The 27,925-nt window shown below is 49.4% G+C and overlaps 1 protein-coding gene across 2 annotated transcripts in view; it reads left to right on the top strand.

Annotated features, from left to right (window-relative positions):
- Positions 1–27,925, top strand: part of LOC146782864 (monocarboxylate transporter 13-like) — a 131,961-nt gene that overhangs the window by 34,017 nt on the left and 70,019 nt on the right. For both annotated transcript variants that reach the window (XM_085637668.1, XM_085637667.1), the window contains exon 2: positions 8,933–9,232. The gene's annotated coding sequence lies outside the window, so the exon portion shown is untranslated. The remainder of the gene's footprint in view (positions 1–8,932; positions 9,233–27,925) is intronic.

Here is a 27,925-nt window from a genome sequence, read left to right as displayed (position 1 = left end):
ATGTAAAAAGTTTGTTACGGATGGCCTCAAGTAGTTCTGGTCTCTCTGATTCTGGAAGGTTGTCGTAGGAATTTACTAGAAAAATAACCCCCTTCCCCTCAAACGAGAGTTTTAGAATCTGATGGTTAGTGTGTAATCTCAGGGGAGTGACTTTTAACCCAGGTATGGTATTTTTTATAAATATCGTCAAACCCCCCTTCGCCCTGCCATGTAAGCCTGCAATAGCCGGTGAAAAATAAGTTTTGTATCCCAACAGATGTTGTTCGTTGGTAGACCATGTCTCTTGGAGACAGATTACATGGTGGTCTTCAACAAACTTCATGAGAGTCCCATCCAATACTTTGTCTCGTACACCCGCAATATTCCATGACATAAACTGTACATTGATACAAGCGTTTCTTGGGTCTGAGCTTTTACAAATATTAAGTACTTTCTCTGCAGGCGGAATTTCTACCACTCTTACATCTGTAACCCCCGCCTGTTCGGGTGATAATTGATGTGACCTCGTTAAAAAAGAATCAGAAACCCTATGCTGTAGCGGGATTGGTACAGAAGGGGGGGTCCTAATTTCTTTAGGTCTAGTTTCCACGGGTTCAGATACATGGTCCGAAGCTTTGGAAGACGAATGGTGAGATGCGATGAATTTTCCAGTTTGGGACTCTTTGATGTTAAGTCAATCTACATCTTCCAAACCGCACAAGGCGGCATAACGATTAGAGGTAGGAATATTAAATCTCTGATATATCTGAGAATTATTATTTCTTGGAGCCTGGTTTGGAGCTTGGAATGGTTGATAGTTATTGCTCATAAGTCTACTATTCAGCTGCGGATAGAAAGCATGGTTATGTGCAGCTTGGAAGGAGAAACGATGATCCATTTTACCCCAATTCATAGGAAGATCTTGTTTAACATCTGGAGTGGAGTAGGCGATCAGTTCTCTAGGGTAAAAATAGTCAACCAGGTGTGTAGCAATTGCGACCTCCCCTCTTGCCTCGAACCAATCACCTATGCATCTGACCGCTCTGTGATCTCTGAAATTTATGATTATCACATCGCCCTTCTTATCTTTAGGTCTAGTACCTACCCAACATGTACGTCTCACCATAAGAATTTCCCCGTTTATGTGTGCAGGGAGGGGTCTATTTAGGTTCAACCAATGCATAGCTTTATTTTTTAACGCATGGAAGTCCTCCCTTGCGCCTGGTGTTAATTCACACATAGTAATGATAGTGCCTTTAAGATATTATGTAGAGTGACAAGCGTTAAATGGAAGTGTATATTGGGCAGTACAGATGCAAATGCAAACGCAGCTTTCGATGTGTCGTTCACTGTGCTCGTGCATCAGGAAGGGCGCAGAGCAAGTTGGTCGATGCTCCTTCCCAATCATCTAGGTCCTCTGGTCACTTTCCATCAGTTCCAGGGAGTTTCATTCTAATTCCCTCTGCCAGGGACCACTCTTTCATCCAGCTGGACAGTGTGGGCCCTCTGACTCTCCACCATGTGGCCCCTGTCTGTCGTTTGTCCAGAAGCAAGGCCGACTGCCTGGATCTGCTGTTGATTTTGTGCTTCGAACTGATGGTACCTGGGCCTGTTTATGTCATTTATACCCATGGATTACTCCTTCCCTGTACAGCTCCACACCAATGCCCAGACGCACTGAAACATTTTCCCATGGACTCTGAGGCCCGGATTTATCATACTGTCTCGCAGCGCAACGCTGCAAGCCGCCTTGCTGCGCTGCATGAGATGGAAAGGGCAGGATTGCAATATGCAACATTATGAGGCGCATTCCTTTCCTTTCCTTGCACTGGCGCACAATGTGCTGCCTTGCACCAATGCAGGCACCCTTGCATCATGGTGCAAGTGTACCTGCACTGTAGGCAGGATTGTTTATAGGGCCTGCCTGCACAAAAACAATCCTCAGAGGCATTTTCCTCTTTCTTTGTGTGCAGCAGACATAGAGGAAAAACATGGAAAAATAAAGATACTTCTTCCTGCTCCGTTTCCCCTGTGGAGGTCTAGCATTTTGATGCAATCCCAGGTTCACCACTGGGAATGTGCCAAAACCACGGGTGGATGCGTGGGGACACCCAGGCCCCACCCATAGAACGCCTCCCTGGGGCAGAGTACTGTGCAGCAGCGAGTTGAGCTGCTCTGCGTTTCTCCAGATTTATCAATCCATGCCGGGCCCGCAAGGTGGCCTTACGTGGCTTGATAAATCCGACTTTGGTGTTGCGTCATCCCGTGCCCCCTTGCGTGGCGCAAGGGCGATGCAACACTATGATAAACATGAGCCAGAATGATTAAAACCCTTTGATACACCAGGCCCCAAGTGAAGCTACGTGGTCTCTTCCTCCCCGCACTCGGGGCAGGCCATGGATTTTGTGAGGTCAATTTTGTGCAGCATCCCTGGGGCTACATAGGTCCTGTGTATGAAGCTAAAATGGAGCAAACCAACTCTTGCCTCACCGGAGGCTTCTCGTACATTCCACTGAGAAACCCTGCAGCAAGATTGTTTTTAATTTTGTAAATCACCCTATGATATTTGAAAGATGGGGCCGACCAAAAGGGCCCGACCACTGGGATAAAATATAGGGACTTAAAAACAAAAGTAATGGCCGCAGGTAAATCTGATTAACTATAACTTAAATCTCAGGTGTGCTTTATTTGGTGTTTAAAAAAAAGATGGCAGAGATCATAATAAATCTGTGAGAAAACAAGTTATATTCATGCAACGGTTGTCTTTTTAGGTCTCGCTGAGCCCAGCGCATGCGCTGGCTCGGACAGACATTTTGGAGGTGAGTTTTCAAAGTACTGCTGGCTGGCCTAGCGCTTGCGTTCACGCGAGCGTGCATGCGTGAACTGCTAGCCTTCAGCAGCACTTTGAAAACTCGTGCTTTAGCGCGTCATCGCGATCGCGATCACTTTCGCTTTTATGGCCGCTCTGCGTTACTTTTACTGCCACGCGGCCAATGCTCTCTACTTTCAGTTGCTCCCCTTCTGTTTGTCTTTACCTGTTGTCTCTCCTTTTGCTCCCCCACTTCTGTTCCTCCACCTTTCCCTCCATGTAATGAAAAAATAGATTGCTCCCAGCAGCCGAGCTTTGTTATGCCTTGCTTGGGGCAAAGGCCTTTCCTTCAAGTACTTACTGCTACTTCACAGCTACGCTAGCCGCATTCATATCTCTGTTCATCTAACCTTTGTTAGCGCTCTGTGTGGCATTTCGCACTTTGACGCCAAATCTGATTTCCCACAGCATAACGAGTCGGTTACTTCTTTTCGAGGCCCTTTTATCCCTTGTTTTTCAGTCATCAGCCTCTCTCTTTAGTGTTGCCGAGCTCAGCTTTTAGACTTGCCTTTCACAGTTCTTGAGGCTGCCGCTCTGGGGTTAGAGAATGTATTACAGCTTTGTGACTATTTGCAGTTGTTTGGATAAGGCAATCACGTGCTTTATTTAATTTCGAACTCGCTGATCCAGCGGTGCCATTTGGTAGTGATGTACATGTCCAGTCTTGTTATCCCTCACCTCACCTCCCCTTACTTAGTTCGCTACTACACTGACGCAAGACCCCAGTTTGTCCATCACCGGATTCGAACCCTAACTGACGGGTTTTAAATCTATTCAGTCCCCCAAAATGGAGTGGTGTGAATTCAGTGCAGTGTCAGGTAGAGGCTCGTTGCTTGCTTTTTATGTTCCTAATTAACTAGTTCTCGTTTTGGCAGGGTCTGTTTAGCACGTTCTGTTGTATCGTCAATCGATTCTATGCAGCGGGCTCTGTTAGTGTAGTTTAACCTGACAGGAAGTGCCCTGTGGGCTCTGCGATTCCTTATTGCACGCTCCTTCTTATGGAAGAACGTATCTGTTTGAAAAAAAAAGCATTTTCAATGCAATAGGTCTCGCATTTTAGAAACTTTGACCTATTTGTATTGTAAATGACCATGCCTTTTATTATTGCAGGTTTTTTAAACACGTAAATAAAAGGCATTGTCATTTACAATGCAAATACCTCAAAATATCGCAGTTGCGAGACCTTTTGCATCAGCGCTACCACGGCATCACTTAGGGCCACAACAGCATCACTCAGGGCCACCACAGCATCACTCAGCGCCACAACAGCATCACTCAGCGCCACAACAGCATCACTTAGCGCCACCACAACATTGCTCTATGCCACCACAGCATCACTCAGCACCACCACAGCATCACTCAGCGCCACCACAGCATCACTCAGCGTCATGACAGCATCATTCAGCGTCACCACAGCATCACTCAGTGTTACCACATCATCACTCAGCACCACCACAGCATCACTCAGCGCCACCACAGCATCATTCAGCGCCACCACAGCATCATTCAGCGCCACCACAGCATCACTCAGGGCCACCACAGCATCACTCAGGGCCACCACAGCATCACTCAGCACCACAACAGCATCACTCAGCACCACCACAGCATCACTTAGCACCACCACAACATCGCTCTACCCCACCACAGCAACACTCAGCACCACCACAGCATCTCTCAGCGACACCACAGCATCACTCAGGGCCAACACTGCATCACTCAACAACACCACAGGAGCACTCAGTAGCACCACAGCATCACTCAGCACCACCACAGCATCACTCAGGGACACAACAATATCACTCAGCGCTACCACAGCATCAGTCAGCCCCACCACAGCATTACTCTGCACCACCACATCATTACTCTGCACCAACACAGCATCACTCAGGGCCACCACAGCATCACTCACCTTCACCGCAACATCACTCAGGAACACCACAGCATCACTCAGTACCACCACAGCATCACACTGAAGCGCCACAGCATCAATCAGCATCAACACAGCATCAGTCAGCACGACCACAGCATCACTCAGGGCCACCACAGCATCACTCAGGGGCAGCACAGGATCACTCAACGCCACCACAGCATCAGTCAGCACCACCACAGCATCACTCAGGAACACCCCAGCATCACTCAGGAACACCACAGCATCACTATATGTTACCACAGCATCACTCTGCAGCGCCACAGCATCAGTCAGCACCACCACAGCATCACTCAGGACCACCAGAGCATCACTCAGGGCCAGCACAGCATCACTCAATGCCACGACAGCATAACTCAGGGCCAACACAGCATCACTCAACTACACCACAGCATCACTCAGTGCTTCTTATACTTTTTAATTACAACTTCTCAGCATGCTGCACAGCAGCCACACTAGGCCTCACCTTTGGGACATTATAAGTGTTTAGTTATCCAGCACAATATCCTTGATTAAACAACATCAAGTGTTGCATGACTAAACACTTATAAGGTCCCAAAAGCGAGACCTATTGGCTGTGCCAATGCTTGTTTATGTTTGTATCAATCACAAATATATTTTATCTGTGCTTTCAATGCTAACTCTATTGGGTGGCGAATTTCCCTCCTGTAACACCAAACAAAGATGGTTATGCTCTTTGACATGTAATACTTGGAAAATTTTCACATTCTTGTTTAGTGGTGTTAGACCCGGGATCCCTGGTTGGCGGAGGTAGGTACCTTAGGCCAAATAGGGACCCTCGTTTCCACATTAGGGAAAGGAAGGATACCTTCTCAGATAGCCCCCGCTCACCCCCTTGGTAGCTTGGCACAAGCAGCCAGGCTTATCTTCAAGGCAAATGTGCAAAGTATTTGCAACCACGCTCACAGCAACTCAATGATGACACCACAAATGTACTCCACACGAGTTTCATAAAAACGAGTATAAATTTATATAAAAAGATATACGATAAGACCACATGATATAAATCCAACATATGCGTATTTGTAATATTCCTCCTGGCCGGTTATTAGGCCAGCCAGCCCTTGTAAGTTCTGTCGATATTAATGAGCACTTCTAAACGTTCCACCGCAGTCCTACTGCAATGCTATACAGTCCGTAATGCTACAATAAGGCACTTTACAATGTAAAAATAATGCAGGTCACAATGCTAGAATCAGGCAATTGACAATGTAAAAATGATGCAGGTCGCAATGCTAGAATCAGGCAATTTACAATGTAAAAATGATGCAGGTCGCAATACTAGAATCAGGCAATTTACAATGTAAAAATGATGCAGGTCGCAATGCTAGAATCAGGCACTTTGCAATGTAAAAATAATGCAATGCGTAATGCAACAATCAGGTACTTCGTTATGCAGAAATAATGCAATGTGTAATACACTAATCAGGTAGTTTGTTATGCAGAAACAATGCAATGCTTAATACGACAATTAGGTAGTTCGTTATGCAGAAAAAATGCAATGCGTGATACGACAATCAGGTAGTTTGTTATGCAGAAATAATGCAATGCGTAATACACTCCAGCACCAATCACGGTGCCTTAGGCGGTCTCTCCACCACTCGTGCTGACTCGCAGTCAGCCTCTGTCAACAGTTACCCCCACACCGGTATGTGGTAAACAAAAAGTGCAGCTCCGCACTCCGGCCCTGGTACTGCCACTCCTTTGGCAAGTACGGGCCGCGACACGAGCCGAAGCAGAGGCTCACGCTGGCCGAAGCAGAGGCTCACGCTGCAGGAATGGAGAGGCCGAAAGTGTCTCACTCCGAGCCCGCACCTGGCCCCAGGCATCGGCAGACGTTACCTGGGGGGTGCGACCTCGCTCTCCACTCCTCTTCCAGAGACTTGGGCCTCCGATGCAATCTTTGGGAATTCTGGGCAGTGGGACTTGGGCCCTCCCTCAACGAGGTCAGTTCGAGGTCCCGCTCTGGCAAGGGGGGGCTTGAGCCGGCATCTCAGCTCCTCCAGGGCTGCCGGTCCGGGCCGCTGATGCTACGAAGATCTCCGGCTGCAACATGGAACAGGCACACAGTGTCACAGAGGCTCACTCGAGCTTCGGGTGCATGATCACTGGGCACTCCACACCAAGGTCTCAGCGTCGCTGTGACTCACATGAACTCTGGGTGTACGATAACAAGGCAATCCTCATGAAGGTCTCAGGCTGCACAAAGCACATGCACACAGCGTTGCTGAGACTCCCTTGGACTCCGGGTGTGCACGTTAACAAGGCAATCCTCGCGAAGGTCTCAGGCTGCAGAAAGCACACGCACACAGCATCGCTGAGACTCACTTGGACTCCGGGTGTGCACGATAACCAGGCAATCCTCACGAAGGTCTCAGGCTGCACAAAGCACTCGCACACAGCGTCACTGAGACTCACTTGGACTCCGGTGCATACGATAACAGGACAATCCTCACACAGGGCTCAGGCTGCAAAAAGCACACGCACACAGCGTCGCTGAGACTCGCTTGGACTCCAGGTGCCCACGATCACAGGGCACTTCTTACGAGGGTCTCAGGCTGCAAAAAGCACAGGCACACAGCGACGCTGAAACTCTCCTGGAAACTTTTGTGTGCCTGAGTTTCCACAACAGGGAGCCAGCTCACCTCGGGCCCTTGGGGATAAGTTACTTCCGAACACAGCAAAGTCCTTTCAAGCAGGGGGACACAGCACACAGCAAAGTCCCTTTAGCCTCTCCTTGGTTAAAACAGCAAACTGCAGGCCAGCCCCAGAACACACAGAAAGGGTCAGTCCTTTCCTTCAGTCTATTCAGTTGTTTCTTCCTTGGCCTAGGTTCCTCTTGACCATGAAGAAGCGTCAGTCTTGTTCAAACTTGATCAATCCATTTCTCCCAAGTTCAGGGGCTTCAGCTCTCATAGTTATACCCCTAAATGTCTTTGAAGTCTTTGTGTTCAGGGGGGCACTGACCCCTGTTCAAACTAGTTCTTGGTGCCTCCCTGCCAGTGACACCTTCTTCCTTTGATTAGTGGGGGTCTGGATTCTCAATCACTCATCAGGAGATGGGACCATTGATTTATGGCAACAACCCAGGCCTCTTCACCTCTAGGGGCTACTCCTCCCCCTACACTCCAGATGCAGGTCAGCCTTTTGCTGTCTCACCTCCTCCCCTGGGTCAAGACATTCCCCAGATCCTATCACTTTCAAATCCAGACAGTCTATCCACAACCAGGCAGAGACACACAGAAATGTTAGAGCACAAAAACCCAGCCACTTCTAAAAGAGTGGCTTCCAAACACACAATGCAAAAAACACCTTCATAACTTAACCCCTCCATCTTAAGCCTTTGGGAAGATAGGCTGGAAAACATATTACACAGCCTCTGCATTCTGTCCTATGGGCAAGAGGGCCTTTGAACAGTGAAAAACGAAATGGATATTATTTCACTGTCAGGACATGGTACACACCTTAGTACATGTCCTACCCTTCACATGCACTGCACCCTGTCCCAGGGGGTACCTTGGGTCTAACATAGGGGTGTCTGATGTGCATAGAAAGAGAAGGGTAAGGTCTGGCAAGTGAGTGCACTTGTCAGAAAAACATGGCAGTTTAACAAACTGCACGCAGGCACTGCAATGGCAGGCCTAAGTTCCCTCTTTAAGGCTACTTGTGTGGGTGGCACAATTAGTGCAGCAGGCCTACTAGTAGCAGTTGCATTACCAGCCCTGGCACACATAGTGCCCTTTACTAGGGACTTTACTAGTAAGGCAAACACACAAATCATGGACAACCAATTACCATTACACTTTTTACAGGGAGCACTTGCACTTTGACACTGATCAGCGGTGGCAAAGTGCCCAAAGCATCTACGTTGGCAACACCATGTCAGAAAAAAGGTCTAGGGGGAAAACAAAAAGTTTAGGGAACTTTAGCCAAAAAGGGCCAAGTCCAACAAGAGGTCACATGTTTCTCATCTAAAATGGACATTTCTTAAGACTATGCATCTTAAAAGTGAACCCCTATGTTTCCATGCTCCCTGAGCTCCCTGCAGATGTTTCCAACTATGCCCTGTCCCCCCTCCCTCCTTGCTTGTCTCCACCCCACCAGTATCCTTCTGAGTCTCACATTGTGTTTTGCAGGTGAGGAAGCATCAGTCTCCATTGCTGGTACCTGCTCTGCGTCAGCTGATACCGTGAGATTGAAGCTCCTCCTACCACGAGAGCTACAAGGAAGACCTGCGTTGTGTCCCTCAGACCAGCACCCATTGACTTCATGTTCCCCGCCAGGCGGGTTCTTGAGCCTCTGCAGCGGTGAAGGACAGAGGGGTGGAGCTTACTGCAGGAAGGATCCGCCAGAGGCGGGCTTAGATCCAGACGTCCGCGACTCCCAGAGGTCGTATAGACGGGTGCCAAACGAAGCCACCAGCAGGCTTCAGAGAGGTAAAACACCTGTTAGAAAAGTTTAACACTGTAGGAACAATGTACACTTTATTGGAGAATCCTGCTGTCTATAATAAATAATTCTGAAACATCCTAAAAAAGTTTTAGGGAACTTTTCAAACAAATTCAAGCTACTTTTTATAAAATTACCAGCAAATTATTCACATATTTTTTAAACAACTCGGCTCACATTATTAAACAATTCACCACTGTTTCTTAAAGAATTTCACACTTTATTCAGGAATTACACACACTTTATTAAATTACATATCTACATTTTAAAAACATTCAGAATAAATGTTTAAATAATTCTAGACACTTATCTAAAAAGTTTTACCTGCCCAGTTAAAGAATGCGACCAACTTTATTAATCCAATACTTTAAAAACTTGCTGTGCACTTTTTACTGAAAAGTGTGCTGTTTATTTTAATAATGATATATTGGCTCTATGTTAAGACGCTAATTCACTGTATTATGCATTTATGTGTTTGTGGTTTCTTTTTTTTTTTTTTTTTTGAAACCTTTATTACAGAATGCAAAAGATATACAAAGATGGGCCTACAACCTTCAGGCCGGCCGCTAGCAAACAGTGAGAGCATAAAATACAGTTATTAAACACAAGCGGCAAGTGATAAAGGTCCCAGAAGTCGAGGGAAGCGTTGGCGGCCACACCGGCCGGACCCCCCAAATGGCGGTTCCATTTTTTATAAGAAACCACAAACAAATTCACAAGGCAGCAAAAGTCAAAGCAGCATTATAAGCTCCCCTGGGGAGGACCCTACCGACCCACAGGAATAGGGGGGGGGGACAGGCCGGGACAGAAACAAAGTAGACACAATGCCCAGAACCAAGGTGACAAGCAGACTAGGGAGACTGGGCCACTGCCAAGTCAGGCGTCAGCGGCGGGGTACAAATCCCACCACGATAGGAGTTCCAGGGGCCCCACACCTTCACCCATTTCCCAGGCTTACCTCTCGCCACATACACTACCTTCTCCCGAAACATACACCAATCCATGTTGTCCTTCCACACCGAAACCGTTGGTGACCTCTGGGAGCCCCACAATTGTGCTATGTCACGCTTGGCCACCATATATCCCAGAGTCACCCACCACGTCTGCGGCACCGTATAATCAGTCGGCTCCCACACATTTAGCAGACATCTCCTAGCCTCGGAAAACAGCGCCACATGCGTGACCGCCTGCAACACCGCATGTACACCACGCCAGAATCGCGCCACCTCCGGGCATTCCCACAAAATATGGATAAAGGTCCCTAACAAACCACACCCACGCTTACACAGTCCATCCACGGCATATCCCATACGCATCAGACACGGCCCCGAAACATAGACCCTGTGGAGTATTTTGAGCTGGACGAAGCGAAGGCGGGCCGGTATGGCCACCTCTTTCGGGGAGGCCACCGCAGACACCCAGTCCTCGTCATCCAGCTCCAATCCATAGGCGACCCATGCCTCACGAAGGCCAGTCAGCAGTCCGGAGCGATCGTTGATGAGCTTTTTATAAATCAATGAGATAGTGCCATCCGGTACATGCCCATCTAGCACTCTATCTTCCAGAGGGGAGCACTCCGGGATGGAGGCAACATCCGGGAATACAGAACACAGCGCGTGACGAACCTGTACATATCGGAAGTACTCCCTGTCCTGCAACTGGAATTCCTTCTGCAGCACATCGAACGTTTTGAATCCCCCCCTCGTCCAGAGATCGCCCACCCTGCTGATGCCTATCATGTCCCACTTCTCAAAGCCTTTCGAGGTCCACAAGCAGCCCAGTCGCTCAGATGCATACAGTGGCGTCGCCCGGGTCAACCGATCCTTCCACCCCATAGCCAAGTTTGCCGCGTGCCACACCCGTACCGCGACCCGCGTAGGGCCCGTCAAACGTGCGTCGAGCGATGTAGAGTAAAGCGCACGATTATAGTCACCACCCGGCAGTAACAGTTTGTCCATTTCAAAAGCCGGGTTAAGGGCGGGCCCATAAAGGCCGTGGTTTATCGCAGCCAGTTGGGAGGCCCAGTAATACCGTTTGATGTCTGGGAGGGCGACCCCCCCGTCATACCACGGGAGCGTAAGCTTCGCGAGGGCGATACGCGGCCTCCCATCCCAAAACAGGTGGCGCTGCAGACCCTCCACCTCCCGAAAGTAGCGCGCCGGGACGACGTCCATCATGTTTTGTAAAGCGTATAAGAAACGTGGCAACGACATCATCTTAAACAGTGCCGCACGGCCGAGCGGTGAGAGCGGCAAGCGCCTCCAATGCGCCACATCCTCCTTCAGGCGCTGGAGGGGGGGGGAGTAAGTTCTGTTTATATCGGGCCGCAGCGTCCAGGGTAATAAAGATACCCAGATACTTAAATCCCTGCGGAGCAACCTGGATAGGACAACCCCGCGGAAGGATAGGAGCCTCCCCCGAGAGGACATACACACAGGATTTAGCCCAGTTGATAACTAAGCCGGAGTTGCGGCCGAATGAACGCAACACATCCACTAACACAATCAGTGATTTGCGCGGGTAAGCAAGGTACAAAAGAATATCGTCCGCGTAAAGGGATACGCGATCCTCATACTCGGGGGTCCATCGGAGACCACGAATCGAAGGGTGCCACCGCAGCCACTCCGCCAGGGGCTCCAAGGCAAGCGCAAAAAGGAGCGGCGACAGCGGGCAGCCCTGCCACGTGCCCCTGCCCAGTTCAAACGGCGCCGATACTCTACCATTCACCGCCACCTGCGCCAGCGGTCCGGAATACAACAGTTTAACCCAGACAATGAATCCCGGGCCAAACCCAAACTTAGCCAGCGTCGCCCAAATATATGGCCACTCAAGCGTGTCGAACGCCATAGTGGCGTCCAAGGACGCCAAAATGGCTGGTTCTCGTATGAACGGGACCCTCGCGAGCACCCCGTGCAGACGCCGCAAGTTAAGCACAGTGTTTGTGATGAGGGATAAAGCCGGACTGGTCCTGGTGGATCAGATCGCATACCACGCCAACCAGCCGATTAGCCGATTAGCTTGGCGAGAATTTTCGGCTCCGCATTCAACAACGAAATGGGCCTGTAAGACGTGACCCGATCCCGCGGCCTCCCCTCCTTATGAATAACCACAATAGTGGCAAGACGCTGGTCCAGCGGGAGGGAACCCGCCGACCGGGCCGCGAGGAACATAGCGCGGAGATGCGGAGCCAGCGTATCCGGTCGTAATTTGTACAATTCAATGGGAAGGCCATTAGGACCCATGGCCTTGCCAGAGGCGACCGAACGTATGGCGAGGGCAATCTCCTCAGATGTCGGGGCCGCGTCCAACGACAATTTATCCTCCTCCGAAAGGGAAGGCAGCGCAATGTCTTTAAGCAGGTCATGGGAATCCTCTTCCGAGCGGGAAGATACCGGGGAATACACCCCACGGAAATACTCAGCGAAACATTCAACAATTTCCTCCGGCTCAGTGACACACACACCATCCAGTCTCTCAATCGACGGGACAACTTGACTCGCTCTCTCCTTTTTATCCAGCCACGCAATCAATTTACCAGCCTTATCACCCACATCATACAGTCGCCCCTGTTGCTCTCTACTCAGGCCCCTGGCTGCCTCCGTGACTAAGGCCTTGTAGTCCGCCTGTTTGAGTCGGAGAGCATGCAGTTTTTCATCCGTTACCCCACACTCAAGATCACCCTCCAACTCAGTTATCTCAGATTCGATACGGGTCACCTCCTCCCGCTCGCGCCTCCGGGAATGGGAAATGAGGGACAGGGCCTCCCCTCGGAGTACCGTCTTAAACGCCTCCCACAAAGAAACAGCAGACGACACAGACCCCACATTGTCTTCAAAATATCGCTCAAGAGATTTAACCAAATCAGCGCGAATTGTGGGGTCACGCAGGTACCAGGAATTAATCGGGACCACCCTCCCCTCCCCCCTCGGGACAATGTCGAAGTACAACAGGAGCGGGGAGTGATCTGAAATACCCCGAGCCAGATGTCGTACCTCCCCGACCCTCCCTGCCTGTGCTGCTGGCGTCAGAACATAATCAAGCCTCGAAAGACTACCATGAGCCCCGGAATGAAAGGTGTATTGTATCTGCGTAGGGTGTTTCAGCCGCCAACAATCCACCAGCCCCAGGGTATCCAAGAGGCCAGATAACCAAGCTTGGGCACGGGGGAGATCCCTGGGAGGGTGACGATCCTCAGTTCCAGAAATTACAGCGTTAAAATCCCCCCCAACCACTAGAATCCCCTCCGGCAGGCCAAGAAGAAGGCGCCCCAAATCAGCAAAAGTAGTTGTCTGCAACCCTGGCGGGACATAAACAGAAACCAAAACAATCACTTTACCCTCCAATCTACCCACCAGAGCCGTATATCGTCCCCTATCATCATGGAGCACCTCATCAACCTCCAACAGGAGCGAGGTTTTAACCATAATGCCCACACCCCTCGAACCAGATGTGAAGCCCGAGTGGGCTGCAAGGCGATAGCCCCGTCTGTTCATGGCACGAAAGGAGTTTCCAATGAGGTGTGTTTCCTGCAGAAATACTATATCAGGTGAAATTCATTTTAAGAACTGCAGGACCACTCCCCGTTTTATCCTGTCCCCCAGTCCATTGACATTCCAGGACAAAAGGCTCAGTCCCCTACCCCCCATCATAGCCAAAACCGATCAATCTCCCCCCAGAGAGCACTTTAACGATAGCACAACAATACTTCTGCCTTGTGGTACAAATAAACAATACCCAACCCCAACCCAACATCCCAAACAAAACTCCCCCCTCCCTGCACCCCTGCATGAGCCCAAATAGCCCCCCCAACTTGCAGTGTGCCTGTCGCCCCTGTGTAAACTAAACTACAAAGACCCCCTAGAGGAGGAAAGAGAACCCCCTCGAGACACAGCATCACCTCCAACGGAGGGGAAACAAGACACAACAGTCAAGAGACCCTAAGCCTGGCCGAAAGGTGGCATCATCAGGAATGAGCCCCAGTGTCAATACCTCATACCCGGTCCGGTGGGCACTCTCCTCCCGCCGCCCCCATCCCATCCCGATCATGTCCCCCAGACAAAGTGTCCAACCAGTCCCCGGCCACCTCGGGACGGTCAAAAAAGTGAGTGCGACCATCAGCCACCACACGCAGCCTGGCCGGGAAAAGCATGGCGTATTTTAAGTTCATGTCTCGAAGCCGCCGCTTGACGCCCATGAAACTCAGTCTCTGCTTCTGGACCGCCTGCGTGAAATCAGGATAAAAGTTCACCTCCATGTTCTCCAGCTTAAGCGGCCCTTGCAGTCTGGAAGCTTTCAAAATCGCATCCCTATCCCGAAAGTTGAAGATACGGGCAATAAGAGGCCGCGGAGGAGCTCCGACCTTCGGTCTGCCGCCAGGAACTCTATGGGCCCTCTCCACCGCGAAGAATTTACTCAGTCCTCGAGGCTGGAGATGGGTAGAAATCAGGTCCTCCACAAAGAGATCCGCCGCCGAGTCCTCCCGTCCCTCGGGCACTCCGATAATGCGAATGTTTTTCCTCCGGGCCCTGCTCTCGGAGTCCTCCAGGCGCCGATCCGTGAGCGCACTTGCCTGCCGGAGCCGGCGCACCTCCGTCTGAAGGGCCGCTACCTCAGTCGTGAGGCCCGACGCGGTATGGGCCAAGGAGTCTACCCGGTCATTTGTCTTAGATAGATCTGCTCTAACAAGGTTGACATCGATGAGGACCGCATCGAGTTTGTGCGCCAAGGTGTCGAATTGTTGGCCTACTGAGGTCTTCATCTCAGCAATGGCGCCCATGACGTCCTGCAAAGTCAGATCCGTAGGCAAATCCGGGGCATCCGGGGGACACTCGGAAGACTTGTGCGATCCGCCGGGAGACCCCTTCGGGAGGGTGTAGCGATCCATAATGTTGACTTGAGGTGCGGTGCCACGCCGGGTCGATTTGGCCTTCAGCCGATCTCCATCCTGCTTCGTGGCAATCGTCGCGTATCTCGCACCCCCGCCAGTCACGCAGTGGAGAGCAAGCAATCAAGGCCGTGAGCCCCGGGGGTCACCTCAGGAAGGCGGAGCGGGTCCCCGCAGGCAGGCAGGCAGGGTCCCCCAGCGAGGCCACCACCAGACAAAGAAGCGCCGTAATCCCACTCGCGATGACGGCAAGGGGACTCAAAAGCGAAAGTGAAAGTGTGGGGTACACGACTCGCCAGGCCCGGCCCGCCGTTGTTATTCACTTCGCCACTGGGTCACCCCCAAACTCGAGTCCGGGGTCAGGAGAGAAGAAGGCCGCAAACTTCAGTCGATGCTCACCCCGGCCCCCGGGGTCCGATTCAAAAACGGAAAACGGGTACCACCTCGGCTCAGGTTCACCGACACAGTCCCCTCAACCGATTCAGGATGAAGACAGGATAAACGTAGGAGGTTGCGGAGGTCCTCGGGAGCCTCGCACCTACGCGGCCATCTTGGTTGCGCGCTAGGCTCCTCCCCCCTGTTTGTGGTTTCTTAGTTACATGGTTTCCTGTTGTGTTGCAGGGTTTCACAGAGGTAAGTTGGTATGGGTGACATGAGAAGCAAAATAAGCAGTCAACAAATTGAAATTTAGTGGCACAGAAAACCATGTGGGTTTGAACTGATTACGGTAATACGGACAAAAGTACTTTTGTTATAGCTACACAATTTTGCTGAAGCTACATCATCAGGTATTACAGAGAGTCAGGTGGATAGTTGGAGGTGGGAGTGTCGTTGGAGTCACCTTCATGTCCTCTTCTTTCATACGTTTCTGTAAGAGAGGGTTCAGTGTGATCGTGTGTTGGGTGTGATGGAGGAGCCGTACACCTCCATACCCTAAGTGCGCTTCATGCAAAAGGGTGAATAAGTGTTCTCTTTTCTAGACAGGTTTGGTCTCAAGAAGGAGCAGGTTGGGGCTCTGAAGGGAGCCTGGTCCACCCGAGATAGTCACTTTAAAAACTAGGCACAGGTGGGCCACAGAATCAGCGGCGGCTCCTGCGCTAAGGTGGGGGAGCGTCAGCCCACTCCTCTCTGAGCAGTAGAAAAGGAAAAATATAATGATAATAACACAGCGTTAACAACATTACATTATTATCATTTTATTTTTATTATGGAGCCAAGGTAGTGTGGGGCGGATCTGCGATATGTGATGTCAGAACAGGGAGGAGGAGTAGTGGTGGGCACCATAAGTGCGTATGATGGTTTGGGCGTCCGTCTTGGCACTTAGCATTTCTCCACGTGGCTGTGTTGTACAGCCGGGTAGAGAACTGATACAGGCTCCCAGCCCCTGCCTGTGGGCCGAACCAGGGCGCTCAGACCAATCCCAGTGCTTCTAGTATGTAGTATATTAGTATTCCCGCATGAGAGAAGCGCTGGGATTGGTATTTAGGAGCCTGGGCAGTGCGCAACAGCTGCCGGAGTTGAGGATCGGGAGAGAGGAGCGAGACGGTGGCGCCCGCCGGAGCGGCAGGCAAGTACAATTTTCTTTATTTTTAATTATGTCTTCTTGTTTGTATTGCCCCCTCCCCTTCCTCCCACTTTGTACTGCTTACAGCTGCTACTGTACAGAATGCAGAATGGTGTGGTTTCTACCACAGTGCGGTGCAAGAGGCAAAACAAGCACAAATCTGCAGCAAACGAACACGAGGGGACCGAGGGGGAGCAAAATAAAGGTGAGGGAGCAAAGCAAAGCATTACGGCAGGAGGGAACCTTACAACACACAAAAGTTGCTAGACAAGTTCTTCTTGGCTGACTATGCCTTTCTAGCCCTGGAATCTTTACCGCACGCCCTGCTGCCTGACCTGTGCCTCCTGGGTCTCACCCTTACCCTGTGCCCTAGTCTCCATAGTCCGTTCTCCACTTATTCCATTGTGTTGCTGCTGTCCCAACCGTCCAACAACAGCTCTTTGCAAGTAACTCAGGCACATATTTACAAGCTCCTGTCGCTACCACAACATCACTTTTTCTGATGTCGTGGTGGCGATAGGGGCTTCCCCTTATTCACAAGGCGGCCACAAGCCACTTAATGTGGCATATCTCACGCTCATTCCAAACTGGCACTGTCCCTACTAAATGGAAGCAGGCCATTGTCAAGCCACTTAAAAAGAAACCATCATTAGACCAAGCCATATTAAAAAATCTCCACCCTATCTCATTACTGCCATTTGTGGCAAAGATTGCGGAGAAAGCAACTAACAAACAGTTGGTGGAACACATAGATAGGAATGACTTACTCCATCCTTCCTAGTCAGGCTATAGAAGGGCTCACTCTACTGAGTCAGCACTGCTCATAGCCTCTGAATCTTTGAGAATACATGCAGACGAAGGACAGACAGCCGCACTGATCCTTCTGGATCTCAGTGCGGCGTTTGATACCGTCTCCCACAAACAGCTCCTCCACAGGCTAGACACGTGTGGCGTTAGGCATACGGCTCTAAGCTGGCTAACGTCGTTCCTCTCTTCACGAAGTTTCCAAGTCTCACAACAAATATATATATCCGATAATATTCCCCTGTCCCAAGGGGTGCCACAGGGCTCAATTCTGAGCCCCACTTTATTTAATATTTATGTGGGACCACTGGCGGAGAGTGTAGAGAAACATGAGGTGTCAATTGTATCTTATGCCGACGACACGCAGCTTATTGTGCTGCTATCACAGAAAAAGGACCAAGCAGCTGCATGTTTCTCCGATTGTCTAAAAGAGGTAGCTCACTGGATGTCCAATCACTGCCTCAAGTTAAACGGAAATAAAACTGAGGTACTGATTGTAGGCAAGATGCCATCATTCTTTTCTACCGCGTGGTGGCCTGACTTTCTAGGCCAACTACCAACTCCAAAATCTGGGGGTCTGGTTTGACTCAGAGTTGACTTTTGAGAGCCAAATCCGGAAGGTAGCGGGAAAATGCTATTATGCTATGAAAACTTTGCGGAAAGTCTTAGATCTCTTACCTTCAAATGCCAGGAAAACCATTGTACATTCAGTAATAACCTCTCAACTGGACTATGGTAATGTAGTATATCTGGGAACTACAAAGAGAGGTCTATCCAAATTGCAGAGAGTACAGAATGCGGCGGCACATCTAGTACTTGGCCTGCCAAAAAGATCTAACACAAAACAAACCTTGACAGCTCTCCATTGGTTACCAGTGGAGAAGAGAGTCGTGTTTAAGGCAATGTGCCACTGCCACCGCATCCTACTAAAGAAAGGCCCAAGATATCTGTTACCTCTAATTAGTAAATACATACCAGGGCGTAGCCTGAGATCACTAGACAAGGACCTGGTGACGGTACCAAGAGTTTTCAGAGCTAGAATCAGGTACCGAGCTGCAAAAATTTGGAATAGCCGACCGTTGGATTTAAGAAGAGAGCCATGTGAAAGGAGATTTCGCAAGCTACTAAAGACCTGGCTATGTGTGCAACCACAGCATGGATAGGCCTGGTCAATGACCTTATAGCGCGGCCTGGCTTGCAGGTAACAGCCCCATCCCCCGGAGACTTCTCTAAGCGCGGGGACACACCAATGGTGTAACCAAGTGCTCTATAAATGTATAAATAAATAAAGGCACCCTTTCACGCAATACTTAGCATAAAATTGGTGGGCAATGGGTGTTGCGGTGGGCGTTCCAACGCAACACCAATTGATTTTGACGCTGCCCCATATTTACCAGGGTGGCGTAAATAGGGGCAGCGCCAAAATTAAACCCACGGAAAACCTGGTCTTAAACAGACGCAACAAGGAGAAATGTTTCATTTCTCCTAATTTTTTCTGTTTCTATGTGTGCTGCGTTGTGCAGCACACACAGAAACAGCAAAAGGACATCGATTGGTTATGTGCAGGAAGGTGTCCCTTCCTGCACATAAACAATCAATTAAAAAAAATGACGTTTTGAAACTTCTATGTGTGCTGCATTAAGAAGCACACAGAGTTTTCAAAATGACATTTCAGATTGTTTATGTGAGGAAGGGACACATTCCTGCACATAAACAATCTTCCCCTACAATGCAGGCACCCTTGAACTATGGTGCAAGGCTGGGTGCATTGGCACTAGGCATCTAAAATTAGTGCCAGTGCAGGGGGAAATGCAGGGCGGCACCGTATCCTTGTGAATTCGGTGCAGCCCTACATTTTGAAAGTGGCAAAGTGTGGTGTTAAGCCAAGGTGGCTAACGCCACACCCCGCCACTTCCTCGTAAAGATGCCCTCATTTCCTACACTTGTAATCAGACATTGCAGGTTTTTACATGACAGAGTGAATCCTTACATGTTGACTTTATTAAATAATTCTGCATACATTTTATAAAAAAGTTTTTTAACTTAGCAAAGCGACTTGTATATTTTGCTAATTAATTATTTGCACCTTTAAAAAATATATTATTACCAACATTTAAAAACAATTCTGCAGACTTTTCAATAAAGTTTGTAACTTTATTAAAGAAATCTGTACTATTTATAAAATATTTCTGCACTTTATTAAATAATTTCACCCTCTTCGTTGAGATACAGATCCACTTCAGAGAACAGAATTCTTCAGGAGTTCTTAAACTTTTCTTCACACTGTTTTGAAGTATACCTATGGAAAAATTCAAGACATGCTAGTGACTGGTGTGGAGCTGCGCACACTGGTCTACGAGCACCTCAAGGTCCTCTTCTCTGCTGGGAAGTGGCCGCTCTGGCTTCTTATAGTCGCCAGGGTCCTTGAACCAGCTACCTCTTTCCCCAGAAGACAGGCATACCTGTTCCTTAGAGCCTGGAGAGTGCCTTCAACACTGATTGGAGAGGCCATAGAGCAGGAACCTGACACACATCAGGCACGCAAATCCTTTTTTCTTTGGCTATGAGGGGTACAGAGCTTAAACAACACATATTAAAATTCGGCCTGGGTGAAATATTTTTACACCAAAGTAATCACAGTAATTTCATTTTACTCCTTTGATGCGAAATTACTGAAAAAGTACACAATTACGCCTGTTCACATAATTATGAGTAAACTGGCACAAACATCGTGTTGCAGGAGCACAGGAACAACAAACTAAGCGGGGGAGAGCTGCTGCTGCTGTTCGTGTTCTGATACATTTAGCTCTATTTTCTTGGTGCAAAACGCATCCCCGTGGTCAATCTGGAAAAGAAAATAGCGCTAAATGCTGGGTACGCCCCATCACAAGTCTGTGTGATCTCACAAAGATTTGCTATAGTTTCGCAAAGATATGTTACAGCAAATTCTGTGAGTTATGCCCACCCCTAATTAAAAGCCCACTGGCATGTCGCGGGATAGTGACCCTGGGCAGATGGCATCACAAATCACAGTGCTTGTCCAACCGTCTCCTCTTCAAGGTGATGGCAACCCTGCCATAGTGATGGCACGGTAGCCACGCCGACCCCCAGCATCTGGTGAAGGGGGGCTCATTTCCAAGACATTCATTGCTTACCTTGGAGTGAACCTTTGAGGCTTCCAAGGGCAATGGGGTAAAGGCCCATTCATATTGCCTTTTTGCGGGCTCACTGCTTAAGACCCACTCATGCCACCCCTAGATCCTGGCATGGAATACCTGGAACTGAAGAAAAACCCTTCTGGCAGACAGGGAGCGAATCCTGCGTCTGGTGTCCTGCGGAAAGCACTGTATACACATTTAGGTGTTTACACCGGCTGCATGCAGGCAACATTTTTACAGTATACCTCTGCTCACGGTACTCGCACTACTAAAGAATTTTGTATACTTTTGAATTGAATTCAGAATTTTTAATTAAACTGTGCCTCAAATTGATTTTTAAATAATTCCATATAATCCTTTAAAGAGCAGGGTGCATGCTGTTTAAAAAAAGAATTCCTTTTCAAGGAATTTTGCACTCTTTAATAAACATTAATTAGACTATTAATGATTTCCGCACACTTCATTTAACGGATTCGACTCGCTTTCTTACAGAATTCTGCACATTGTATTAAAGAGTTGATTACACCATGGAAGGACCTCTGCCTAGCCTATTTTGTAAATAATTTTGTCAAATTTTTACAGATAATTTTACACATTTTTGAAACACTCCTAAGCAGGATTTCATACACAAAAGACGTTTTGTAAACTTTATTTAGGTATATTGGGCTCTACATATAAGCCTAGGGATGGAAATACTTCCTTCCCACCTCCCAAGAATTCACAAAAGTGTTCCTGGCAGGCGTAAAGGCATTTTGTTACTGTGAATTTCCCAACCACGACTGTGGAGAAATGCGCAGCAGTAAATCCCACGCAAAAGGTGTGAAGTGGGCATTATAAGCCACGTTTTATCGTGTAAATTTGTAAACATTTGTGAATGTCCACACATTTGTAGGTTTGCGGGCATTCACAAACTCCAATTTGACTCCCACCCAACCTTGCGATAGAAAGAAAGTTACACCAGCCAAAGGCAGGAGTAAGTCTGTGATGGGAAGGGAATGGCCCACAGCAGACTTTGCTGGGTTTGTATGAGAAGGGATTTTTCTATGGAGAAAAATGTTTACCCGACGGGAAGAAATGAATGACAAGAAGCACTGTAAAAGCCAATATGTTTCACCTATGTGATACCTATTGGCACTGTCAATGTTTTTTTAAGGTGTTGCAGAGCAGCGCAGACTGCTGTGCAACATGTCTTAAAGTAAATATAAACAAAGCGCTAAGGCGCGGCTGGCATTGACCGTGTCATAGTGCTTTTTTGTTTACTTTAAGGCACGTTGCACAACAGCTTACGCTGCTGTGCAACATGTCTAAAACAAAAATTAATAGAAATGAAACAAAAAGAAGCAACAAAAAAAGACAGAACAAAAATGCAAAGGAAATGAAATAGGAAAAGGAAAAGGAACACGCACCCACAACAGACCACTAAGGGCGTCACTGCTCTGGGATGTGTTTTTAACTCATTGCTTCCCATCCCCAAAGCCACCTCTGGTTGGCAAGCACTGTGCAACAGCCTACTGCTGATGCAATAGGAGTAACAAATAAAAGCAATTATCACATTGAAATATTGAGAGTGGGGGCACCGAGGCCATATTGCCAGTAGGCTGACTCGGTCTGTGATTGAGTGAGAGATCCCTTGAAAGGGGTGTTGGGCTGGAGAGGTAGGCTGACTCGGTCTGTGCTTGAGCGACGGATCCCTTGCGAGGGGTGTCCGGCTAGAGAGGTAGGCTGACTCGGTCTGTGATTGAGTGAGAGATCCATTGAAAGGGGTGTTGGGCTGGAGAGGTAGGATGACTCGGTCTGTGCTTGAGTGAGAGATCCCTTGAAAGGGGTGTTGGGCTGGAGAGGTAGGCTGACTCGGTCTGTGCTTGAGTGAGAGATCCCTTGAAAGGGGTGTTGGGCTGGAGAGGTAGGCTGACTCGGTCTGTGCTTGAGTGAGAGATCCCTTGAAAGGGGTGTTGGGCTGGAGAGGTAGGCTGACTCGGTCTGTGCTTGAGCAACGGATCCCTTGCGAGGGATGTCGGGCTAGAGAGGTAGGCTGACTCGGTCTGTGCTTGAGTGACAGATCCCTTGCGAGGGATGTCGGGCTAGAGAGGTAGGCTGACTCGGTCTGTGCTTGAGTGACAGATCCCTTGCGAGGGATGTCGGGCTAGAGAGGTAGGCTGACTCGGTCTGTGCTTGAGCGACAGATCCCTTGCGAGGGGTGTCGTGCTAGAGAGGTAGGCTGACTCGGTCTGTGCTTGAGTGAGAGATCCCTTGTGAGGGGTGTTGGGCTGGAGAGGTAGGCTGACTCGGTCTGTGCTTGAGCAACGGATCCCTTGCGAGGGATGTCGGGCTAGAGAGGTAGGCTGACTCGGTCTGTGCTTGAGCGACGGATCCCTTGCGAGGGGTGTCGGGCTAGAGAGGTAGGCTGACTCGGTCTGTGCTTGAGTGAGAGATCCCTTGCGAGGGGTGTCGTGCTAGAGAGGTAGGCTGACTCGGTCTGTGCTTGAGTGAGAGATCCCTTGTGAGGGGTGTTGGGCTGGAGAGGTAGGCTGACTCGGTCTGTGCTTGAGCAACGGATCCCTTGCGAGGGATGTCGGGCTAGAGAGGTAGGCTGACTCGGTCTGTGCTTGAGCAACGGATCCCTTGCGAGGGATGTCGGGCTAGAGAGGTAGGCTGACTCGGTCTGTGCTTGAGCGACGGATCCCTTGCGAGGGGTGTCGGGCTAGAGAGGTAGGCTGACTCAGTCTGTGCTTGAGTGAGAGATCCCTTGCGAGGGGTGTCGGGCTGGAGAGGTAGGCTGACTCGGTCTGTGCTTTAGCTAGGGGTGTGGAGCTGGAGAGGTAGGCTGACTCGGTCTGTGCTTGAGTGAGAGATCCCTTGTGAGGGGTGTTGGGCTAGAGAGGTAGGCTGACTCGGTCTGTGCTTTAGCTAGGGGTGTCGAGCTGGAGAGGTAGGCTGACTCGGTCTGTGCTTGAGTGAAAGATCCCTTGCGAGGGGTGTCGTGCTAGAGAGGTAGGCTGACTCGGTCTGTGCTTGAGTGAGAGATCCCTTGTTAGGGGTGTTGGGCTGGAGAGGTAGGCTGACTCGGTCTGTGCTTGAGCAACGGATCCCTTGCGAGGGATGTCGGGCTAGAGAGGTAGGCTGACTCGGTCTGTGCTTGAGCAACGGATCCCTTGCGAGGGATGTCGGGCTAGAGAGGTAGGCTGACTCGGTCTGTGCTTGAGCGACGGATCCCTTGCGAGGGGTGTCGGGCTAGAGAGGTAGGCTGACTCGGTCTGTGCTTGAGTGAGAGATCCCTTGCGAGGGGTGTTGGGCTAGAGAGGTAGGCTGACTCGGTCTGTGCTTTAGCTAGGGGTGTCGGGCTGGAGAGGTAGGCTGACTCGGTCTGTGCTTGAGTGAGAGATCCCTTGCGAGGGGTGTTGGGCTAGAGAGGTAGGCTGACTCGGTCTGTGCTTTAGCTAGGGGTGTCGAGCTGTAGAGGTAGGCTGACTCGGACTGTGCTTGAGTGACAGACCTATTGCAAGGGTTGTCGGACTGGAGAGGTAGGCTGACTCGCTCTATGCTTGAGCAATAGACCCATTACAAGGGGTGTCAGGCTAGAGAGGGAGGCTGCCACGGTCTGTGCTTGAGCGACAGATCCCTTGCAAGCTGTGTCTGGCTAGAGAGGTAGGCCGCCTCGTCTGTGCTTGATTGACAGATCCCTTGCATGGATGCTCAAGCTAGGGTGGGAGCCTGGACTTGTATGATAGAAGTGTACCGGTGTGGCTAGGCTGCTGAAGCCGACTCTCTATAGCAAGGCTGCAGGACAGAGGCCTTCCCTACACTCAGATGTCCTACAGCCATGCGAGGGATGCTACCAGAGAGCCGCTCTGCCTCCAACTAAACAAATGAACCTTCAGGGCGCATGGAAAATCAGTGCAACACATCAGACTTCATAAAAAGGAGATGGAGGACAGGCAAGGGAAGAAGCACTGGACTCCTCTCCATCTGGGCATTAAAAAAACACAATGACCAGCACAGTGTATCCTAAGAAACTTTAAAATAGACATGTACATGTATCACTCAGTGTCCCGGAAGCTGGGGAATGAAAAGGCCTAGGAAGTGTATGTCAGGAGATGCAGGCTCCGCCCACAAGAACTCATCTGTGGTACCCCACAAGCCTCAAGTCTGTTGCCTTTTTTCTTCAATATTCGATACCTGACCTCTAACCCACTCTCTGCATGAAGTAGGGGTCCTCGTTCTTTTGTATGTTGATGACACAGAGCTGTGACCTTCCCTCCTGAAAACATCAGACGGAAAAGACAACCTGGTGTCTGGATACCCTATGGGGTGATTAGCTGCACTTTATCTATCCTGATTGATTGATTTATTGGTTGTGGTTAACATAGTGTACTCCATTGGCAGCCACTGCCTGGTTGAAGAGCGGCATCTTGTGACTACAATCGAAGCAGACTCACATATGACTAATGTTATGACGTATCTAATAGATCCTAAAGGGGTAGCTATTCTCCTTTTTGGTTTTATAGGTTCAGTATATGAATTTGGAGCCCTAATTTGAATTCTTGTTGGGGGGGGGGGGGGAGTAGCTTGGGTGTCTGGTGGCGAGGGAGTTCAAATGCAAAGGACCAATCTAATAGATCCTAAAGGGCCAGCTATTCTCCTTTTTGGTTTTATAGGTTCAGTATATGAATTTGGAGCCCTAATTTGAATTCTTGTTGGGGGGGGGGGGGGGGGAGTAGCTTGGGTGTCTGGTGGCGAGGGAGTTCCAATGCAAAGGACCTCGAAGGTGGAAGGACCAGAGCTTTGAGGTGGTGCAGGATGGTTTGGGAATAACTCGAAAGTTGAGGTGGATTGATTGTAGGCTTCGGGTGGTGTGTATCATGATAGGATTTATTTCTTATATACATTATTTTCGCCATTTACAGCATTCACGATTACAATTCTCCAACTTCTGAAGCATCATATTGTGTTGCATGTTAAACAACACAAAACACCACCCTACCCCCATCATCCTTGGCTCTACCTTGGCAGTAATGGAGACATGCCATCCGCCTCCAATTACTGCCCCAGCCTTGAACAGGGAGCATACTTATACAATGTTACCCGAGACTCCTGGGCAGGGCTTTAAGTGGGATGAAAAAACTGGGGTTCTCTCAAAGTGGCATGGCCAATGTAATTAGGGCGTGGCTTAAAACACGTAAACTAAAAATCTTTGCTTAACATAATGTGCCGCCCGACTTTTATTTTGCTGTTTCTGTCATTGCATCCTGATATATGATACAAGTAACAGCATACATACAACTGTGGCTTGTACATAGTACTTAAAAAGCTTCCACTTAAAGCCCTGGTGACACCACAACAATGTTGCTGCTCCTGAGTTTGAAAAAGAGAAGGGAAATCCAGAGAGAAAATGACTCTATTTAAAGGATTTCCCTTCCCCTACAACACTCACCTGGCATGACTTCATGCCGTAACTTCTCCAGTAGTGAGAAGTGAGTAGTGTGAGTAAACAATGAGTAGCGCTATAAAAAAATGATATATTTGTCAGAAAGGTGCTTTAGAGAGATGAGGTGCATTGTTGGTGATGCCTTCTCCAGCTTTGCCACCACCGCCCGCCAATAGTCCTTAACTACAGGGCACCCCCACACCATGTGCAGAAAATCTGCATATCGTGCTGCGGTATGCTGGCTGGTGCACGTTGGAGAGAAAAGGAGGCCGATCCCTCACCTCGCGATGCGTTATATGCTGTCACTCTGGGTGCCCCCAGATGACGTCACTGGCGACCCTCTTCCTGGCAATACAGATAAGGGACTCCCCGCTTTGGCTCCTGCCCGTGGAGCGACTAATGGCACCCCACTGCTATTTGCAGAGGGGTCCTGGTCAATTCCCAGTTTCAGCGTCCATCCTGTTGCCTTCTCCAGCTTAGCCACCATCGCCTATTAATAGTCCTTACTGAGGGGGCACCCCCCACACCATGTGCAGAAAATCTGCGTATCATGATAGGATGTTACATTGAGCTAGCCCACTTACTGCACGTGCTGCTGTCAAAATAAGAATCAATAACTTGTACCTAACACGGTCCTTTTTGTGACAGTGTGCTGAGGCGGGAGAATGTGTAGGTAAGGTGTACAGAGTCTGGGTAGCAACAGCCACACTTTTATCTATTGGTGCAAAGGACTACTTGGGGAGGCCAACTGGTACTGGAAGATTGTTACAGTACTGCAATTTGCTGAAACTGCAGCATTGATTAGTGGTTTGGCTGTGCTGAACGATACATGTGAGCACTCTCGCCTGCTGGAATTGAGCTGTGGTGGCCGTGTTAGTAGTACATTACCCTTTACGGTATAATCTGTGGGCACCTGTCTTTTTCATAAGTTGGAGGATACAAAACTTGTTCAGGACTTGTCCCTGGGTAAAACACATCTCAGATTGAGTGCTGGGTTAACTATTTCCAAAAATAGTGCCCGGTTCCTAAATAGAGTGCCAAAGTAAGAGCATACCGTATAGAATGCCAGGATAACATGTGTACAGGGATATGTGTAGGCAGATATGGGGCCAAGTAAAGCTATCTGTTCCTTCACCCCACAGCCCTTGCATGGTTAAAACTGTCCATAGACAGGTTTGGATTGGGATTCAAAATCGGCCCGGGCACGCTACAAAAAAGTGGCCACATTTGCATATTGCCTTTCTTCAAAACACTGCTTCGGCGAAATTTAATTAAAAAGGGGGGGGCGGGGTAAAAAAAAATAAATGCATGGATTAGTTTACACGGGTGAAACACACCTGAAAACAAGTGAGGCCACTTATGCTCAGGCCCCCTGCCCCGCTAGGAATGCATACATTAATGGGCCGGCCCTGCTAGAGAAAGGGAGTGATCCCTCTGCCTGTTGCTAAACGGGAGGTAATGAACGCCCATCTGCCTCCAGAAAGGCCACTCAGACACCCACTGGGGCGCTGGCTGTATCTGAACAACAGTGACACCGCCCACATCTGCCCCCAGACTGTTCAAAAAAGCAGCCGACAGCTGGAACATGGACACCGGCCCCTCGGGCCTTGCCCTCGTTTCCAATCCAACGCTGCCCATAGATCAGGAACAGAGAGGCGAGAGATGCATTTCATATGGGAGCGGAACCGGGGCACCTTCAAGAAATGCGCATGCGCCTTTGTCCTCGCAACAAGTGGTTTGGACGCATTACCTGATAACTTCACTAGGTGGCGGTGCTTCTCCACCTTGGAAATGATCTGAGCACAACACATGAGCGGTATAAACGTCCAGAGCATTAAAGGTCCC

Source organism: Triturus cristatus, chromosome 12 (assembly GCF_964204655.1).
Source record: "Triturus cristatus chromosome 12, aTriCri1.1, whole genome shotgun sequence".
NCBI classification, from domain to species: Eukaryota; Metazoa; Chordata; class Amphibia; order Caudata; family Salamandridae; genus Triturus; species Triturus cristatus.
The sequence above is the reverse complement of the archived record's forward strand: the minus strand, read 5'-3'. Positions and strand labels throughout refer to the sequence as shown.